The sequence below is a fragment of the Bidens hawaiensis genome, unplaced genomic scaffold (assembly GCF_021521415.1).
Source record: "Bidens hawaiensis isolate Kalapana, Puna unplaced genomic scaffold, B.hawaiensis_p1.1 tig00022517_1, whole genome shotgun sequence".
NCBI lineage: Eukaryota > Viridiplantae > Streptophyta > Magnoliopsida > Asterales > Asteraceae > Bidens > Bidens hawaiensis.
The window spans coordinates 172,650-180,674 of NW_027493509.1; positions in this window are offsets into that span (position 1 = coordinate 172,650).

Consider the following 8,025-nt stretch of genomic DNA (forward strand, 5'->3'; position numbering starts at 1 on the left):
TATGAAGCTACTGCCAAGGGGGAGTCTGTTGGTACATGTATGTCAGTAGTTCATAGTCTAACGTTTGTAATCGAGTCTGTAATGTAATTATGTTTTTGATTATGTTTATGTTTTTGTAACAAGCGAAGTTGTCAACAAGTTCGCTCAGGCGAACTTGTTGAACAAGCGAAGTTAAGGACAACTTCGCCTTATATAAACTGTTCACTGTAACAGTTTGTAGGTGTTCGTGAGGTCGAGAGTTCGTGAGTTCGATTGTTCGCGAGTTTTGTTAGGGTTACGTGTTTACAAGTCAGAGTCTGTAATAGTGACCGCGTGTCACGTGTTCGTGTTATCAATATAACGTGTTTCGGTTATTGCTCGTGTGTTTGATTTATACGTATTCTACGCTCGTATCTAACTACGCAGGGATTCCGCACCTGCGCAGATAGCGACATCCCGTGTACGATCCGTCCAGGAGCCTACAGTAACATAATACCGTACACTTTTCTCTGTATCTAATCGCTTCATCGTCCGAAGGAGAGCTTCTAATCATCTTATTTTCATAATTGATTTCCGCTTCATGTCGAGTTAGCCAGTCCATGTTAACTATTACGTCAAACTTCTTAACTTTACTTGTCGTAGGTCCATAAGGAAAGGTTAATCGTTCAGAATAATAGGACAATTCCAAACAATTTAGTTAACCATTAGGGGTTTACCGTTAGCGATTCTACAGTATAGGGTTCTATAGTTTCACTAATCGGTATCTTTCCAAATGATAGGAGGTTAACAGGAGCTAACTTCTATCGACGACCGTAAAAATATCGCTGAAGTCTATTGATTTAAAACTACAACGTACTTAATACCACTTTTGGATCATGACTTGCTTTATTTGAATTACTCCCAAAAGCACGGCTCCTTGCTTGATCAGGGGTTGATGCTTGTCATGAGGTTCATCTTCCAACAATACCTTGGTTCAACTTTGGGCAATTTCTCTTGAAACGTTCTGTACTGCCACATTCATAGCAAGTACAACTGTTTGGCATAATTTGATTTCTTTGGATGGATTGTTATTGAAGTTGTTGGGTTCGGAGTGGTTGTACACGAATGGGTTGGGGTTGTCGGTTCACATGGCTTCACTTGGTTCTACAATTGTGGCATTACGTCCATCTTTACTACACCTGTGGCCTACTATCACTCGACATTCTTCTTCCTGCCGATAACCATATTTTCCACATTTAGGGAAGAACCCCTTTATGCGGTTCATGTTTTCACACCAGAACTAGTCTTAGTATAATTCTGGGTTGTAGGACTTACCTACTTATTCAAAGGCCTATCTTGCACTATGCCTTTATCACTTCTCTTCTTTAACACCCGACGTCTCACCTAACGTCCTTCCAGTCCGCTTCCCATAGAGTTAAGTATATCGATGCTGGCTTGTGACACAACCCTTCCAAAGGTTGTATATTTTACCGGATTGACTATACTCCTTATCGATGGAGTTAGTCCCCAATATAGCGCTCACTTTGCTTAGTTTCAGGGGTAATTAGCCATGTTACCAGACATGACAATTCCTTCAAACTATTAGCGTGTTCTAAGTAATCAGCACGCAACATTTCTATTTTTCATAGCTCAGTTCCCAATCTCTGAACTTAGTTACTCGAATAAAAGTGCTCTAGCACAAGAATTTTAAATTCCGACCATGTCCTCTGAGCAATAATTTTCTAACTATAATTTTGTACCATCGTGTTCCATCACGATACAACATAATCTACCAACATATCTGTAGCATATTTCACTACACAATGTTTTAGTCTCTTACCAATATCCTTAATCATTTCGATCTTTTCTATCTACTCGTTAATCTATTCCTCCCTTTACCATCAGTACCCTATTAATAATTTCCTTACCACAAACAACAACATATCCTTCATACCGGATCTAATTCATTACGACTACTATTCATGTTTAGTTTATAACTAATATTTGTAGTCACAATAGTATCCGGTGGAACATTATCACTCTTAGTAATAACACTAAGAATTGAAATATTCATAATCATGTGATTGTTCGATCTATAAGTCTGCGATCACATTTGCATCAACACTAGCAGTGATCTGTGATACGACATTCGGTATCATCACCTGCTATCTTTGAGCAATCAACTGAATCATATCAATCTCCATCATTGGAGTTACTCTTTTTATGTCATTCTGCCGTACTCATCCCGTACGCAGTAATCAATATTAATCTCACCGTTTAACTCGTTACCAGCTCAATCATAACAACAGGTATACATACACACCAAATATTATCATACATATTACACATACCAGTATCTAGTATATATATGTCCCACAAATATGATCTCATATGGACTTAACCTGAAGTCGGTTAACGTTCAAATATGTTTCATAAACCTTGTCACCAACCGACATATAGATATTTCTCAACAAGGTTAATGTTTAATATACTTGATTTCAATATCCTTCTGCATGTTAGCATAACCGATACATGCTCACCGTGAGCACCAAACGATTACGTACCACGGAGTTATAATATCCGTGTCTATTCGTATTTCCGGTATACGCGGTATACCACCTACGAACGAATAACCAATTATGCTATAATGATTCCAACACCTCTTTGTGTATAGGTAATCATTCTATTCGATTATACATGGGTATAGGCATCTAACGAATGTAAGGATAACATAGGGAGTTGCAAGGTTCAAGGTAATTGCGCAACATGGTTTGCCCTCAAATATTATCAATTACTATTATGGAAAACTCTATCACTTGCTCAGTCAATGTCCTCAGACGTTCTAGGTTCGCTAAAATCGGTGATTCTCGATCTGGAGGTGGTATGACTCATATGCTTGAGAGTGAGAAACACATATATATATAGAAATATATATATCTTTATCTGCTCATTTATTATCAATTTTTTTTTTGATGGAATAAGAACGGGTTCAGGTACAGGTTCGTCCGTACATAAGGGTCGTGGTTCGGGTGAACATAGGGGGTTATTAGGATATACGGTACCGTTGTTGGTAGGGTAAGGAACTTATCAATTTTGGTTGGGAATGACGGTTACTAGATATTTCTGGTTAATGTCAAACGGGAGATCTAACTTGGTACTATCATAACTATGACCCGATAAGTCAGACTCATCATCAACCGATGCTCTTAGAAATTTCAGCATCCTCGGTACTTTTATTATTTCATCCCCCGGTTCCTTATCCGGGTCCCATTTCTCAATACATGTACCCACAAGATATGTACATATATATATATATACACATTAGCACGTATAAATAATATTATATACTTTACACATATGTTGCCATTTTTACCTATTAATGTACCCCGTGACTTCCCCTGAATTCCCTCGTGCGGACAAGTCTGTTATTATGTTCCGGACCATAACAACTCACTTGTCCATCCAAGTTCATCCAGACCTCGTCACTATAAATTATTAGTTGATATTCAGATCCTATAATACTTGAGCTACTGGTTATATTTTAGGTATCTTTTAAAGACATCCTAATTCTTTTATAACCAATGGCTCTGATACCAAGTTCTGTAACACCCCGCAACCGCAGCGGAAACGTAAACGGGATGCGACAGACACCTCTGATATCAACCACATTGTTTATAAAGAAAACTGAATGCATTAATATACTTCAAAATTTCATTATCTCATCTTTCATTACCGTCTAGGTGATACACACATCATACAATACGATTCATAATTCTATCCGTTATAATGTATCCTAACATCCCGCACACAAATCTTACACACATCAAGCACTTAGCACGTAAGCAATCACTTCATCTAAATTGTACCTGAAAAGCATGTGAGAAAACGGGTCAACTACGAATAGTTGGTGAGTTTCACAATGTTAGTAAACCATGATAAATCCATATCATAATATAATATTATCTGGGGACACTGTTAACCCAGTACCGTACTCACTCCGGGGACGATGTTAACCCAGAAACACTTTTAGGAACCCCTGGGGACACTGTTAACCCAGTACTGTACTCACTCCGGGGGCAATGTTAACCCGGAAACACTTCTAGGAACCCCTGGGGACACTGTTAACCCAGTACTGTACTCACTCCGTACGATTCCCGTACAATCAAATATTTATAAATACACGCAAATCCATGCGTTCAGTATGTACTTAAACATTTTAATAGAAACATGCTTCCGCCCCGGGAAAATATTTGAAAACAATTCAGAAAAAGGGGCTCGGGAAACTCACCTTAGCACATGCAAGCAAGTAACAACAATCATTATCAGTTAACACGTCCAATCTGTAATATGATCCCTACGATCGTTACTATACACTCATTATTAATATAACTTTAACCAGGTTAACCGGTACATCTGGGGACACTGTTAACCCAGCACTGTACCCGTTCTGGGGGCAAGGTTAACCCAGAAACACTTTTCCGGACTCAGATTGTGATGTCGTTTAGAGTTTAACAGTCAAATCTTCTAATAGCTTGTTTTCCCCGTTTTGCGTGCCTAGCACGGTTATCCAATTTTATGTTTCAAAATGAGTTCGGTCACACACGACCCGAAAATAGTTGTTGACTGATAATTTAATTAAAGTGGTGAAATTAGTACTCGGTTTAGACGCCCCGATTGACCGCGGGACCCGTTTCCGTCTTTGGAGTACCGGAAACTGTTAAATCAGTTAAAAATACCCAAATCATCCAAATTATTTTCGGATGATTCATTTTTACTTGTTTAACTCACTTATATGAAAATAGTCCATTTTTAGGGTTTTTATACACCAGTCAGCTCGCTTAAGCGAACTTCACCGGTTTACGCGTTTTAACTTTAAAAGTTTGATAATTAGCACAAATACTTATCCGTTTACTCTCGGATCTTAAAATTTTGCACAAATCACTTTTTAACAGTGGGGAATTTTATAAAAATATTTCCAGAATTAATTTCTACATTTAAAATTTATTTATCTATTTTTAAACACCATTTAAACACTAAATATGTCGTAAATACCAAACGATCTTAGAAAAATCCCAATTTTTTCCTGGATGTCCCCTGCCATCCACATAGTCCCCTGTAATTTTTCCAGAACCAAAATATTCTTTTACATGCCCTTTTTACTAAAACCGAGCTAGAACATCCTAGAACTCGTTTAACCGAAAAGCCTACTTAGACTTCTCCAACTGACCTCAAATTTTGTGTGTGACTTATACATGATATAAAAAGCTTATCTGCAATTTTCCATAATTTTTCATAATATTTAACTATTTTTCACCATTATTGGCCAAAACCGAGCATTAAATTCACCAAATATTCATCCTTTGTCCAAAAATTACCAAAAATTCACAGAACTCTTATTTTCATGTGTAGAACATCCCTGTAAAATTTCATAACCTAACTCTAAAGCATCAACAATCTGTCCAAATTTCCCAAAACCGAACATAACCGAATATACCTTTCGTTTTCCGTCACTACAAGCTACAAACTCATCTTTCCGCCTTATCTACCACTAAATACAGAGCCTACAAACAACATACCACAATACCAAGCAATTTACACTCACGATCAAGCCATTTCTTTCATGGTTTCGGTTATGATCCCAAAAACAAGGATTTAACCGTAAAAATTTGTTTTTGATTCGTTTAACTCATTTCTTGGACCAAGATCCCTTGTATAACCCGCATACATCACTTGATCATGTAAGAATCGGTTTTCATCATTGAAACCTCATTTTCTTGCAAGAAAACTCAAGAAACGAACATAAACACGTACATAATACGATCTTTACCTTGGGTTCTCCTTGCTAGGGTCTCGGGTTTTGGCTCAAGAACTTGAGAGAAATGAAGATTGTTGAGTTAAGTTTGTGAAAAAAAGAAAATGAAATGAAATGGGGTGAGATGGTCCGATCGGACCCCTTTGGAGGGTGGGGTGGGACCCACATCTTCATTTTAAGCCACATATTCAGATTCTCGTAATCTGGATAATGTTTTGGATAATCTGGTTCAGTTCGTTTTTCGGTTAAACGTTTAATTCGGTTTAAAACGAGGCTAAAACGGTCGTTTTTCGGCTTAAAAATGAAATTTATATAAAACCGATTTAAAACTTAAACCATGACATTTATTAACTTAAAACGTCATATTATTAATTATTACGCATCTTTTTCGGCTTGATCGATCGTCTCTTGCTCGGTTTGGTATTAAAGGTTTCGTTTAACGTACCGACGTACTATTAAATCGAAATCCTTTTTCTGTGCTTTAATCCACTTATCTCGAAGCTTTAATACTTCGTAACATCACTAAATATCATATATCTCGTCTATAATTGAACCCTCGATTCATTCGGGTTTCAATAACTATCGATCGTTTCATCGCATATTCAATACGGTGAATTATATATTCACGTACAATTAATACAATGAACCATGTATTCTCGTATAATTACCATGGTTATTCATGTTTCCGACATTAAATATGACGTAACTATTGTCTACCGGTTAGGGTATACCGGGTTTCGTCGGAATCGTTACACTCGCTGATTCAAATAACCCTTTTAATTGCGGTTATCCACTGTAGAGTACAGATTGCATATGTCATACCCCAACCTAAGGTGGAAATATCGAAGCGTGAGCTGATTGCACACACCTCTCAAGGTACTATCATGCAATATTTAAAGTTACAACATATATTATTTAATTTCAATAAATCAAAGTACATGATTTCATAAATAGAACAAGTAAGGACAAAATAAAATTAAAGTTCTTATTTCTTCTCTCTAGCATGCAATCCTAAGTATCTTCAAACAACTTGAGAATCACATAACACGATAACCTGCAAATGCGTTAAATATACAAATAAGTTTGTCAACAGTAGGTTGAGTGAGTATAACACCATATTTAAGACACTATAATAATAATAGTAAATAAAAGTGCAAATTGTTCCTGTGAGATACACAGTTACGCCATAGCACATAAACAATCAATCAAACCATAAAGAAAGGGTTCAACCATTTCCATATAAATGGACATTGGTTACCAAGCAAGGACTAAACCGTTGGCATAAAAATGGACATCGGTTGCCAAAGATTCGTATGATCATACTATAAATGAGGAACTTCATCAAAATGCGTTCAAATAAAGCAAGTACGCAAATAGGAAGTTAGACAAACTGATATGCACACAAGGATAAACTGTTGCGGTTTAAATACTATATAATATAAATAGCTAGTTACGCATATGTCCCCAAAAGATAAAATAAGTAAAAAAGGGTAGTGAAATAATCACCTTGGTAATTAAGCATGAGATAATGATTCAACAAGAAAGATAAAAGTAGATCAACCTCGAAATGGGTCGGGTTTTAATAAAAATATAAATTTCAAAAAAGTTTGAGTTGTTATAGTCTCCCCTACTTTAGGGAATTTCATCCCGAAATTAAAGAATACTATAACAACACCATTAAACTTTTAGGAAAGGGAAAATTTTAAAAATAAAATTTAAAAATTTATCATAACACAACACTTTGAATAATTAAAACAACGCTCCAAATGAAAATCCGATAAGGACACTTATATATAGGATGTACCAGTTCCACCATATCCTTATCATCTCTACATTTGTACCGTTATCTCAACTACTTTCGATTCTATATTATGACACGCAATCTTACGCATCATGATTTCCATGCGAGGAATTCGATAATTATGTTCCGGACCATAATTATTTTCATCGTCGGATGGTTCGCATGATTCGTTCCATCGTGTGGATTTACAAAATGTTTAATAATATACTTTTTAGAATAGAAATCCTTTAGGGAAAGGATTTATAAGTGAGACGTCTTTTAGATAGGCAAAAGTTTATAGTTTGGTTATTTAAAATGAGGAATTTTATAAAACAACCCTTCGATAATTTTAAAATTTACTCGAGGGGCATAATAATATAAAATCTTAATTAGTACTTCGATAATTCATAAAAACGTTAATTCAAGATTTATTAAATAGTCGATACAAGGCAAAAAAAAAATCAAATTCAAGTAA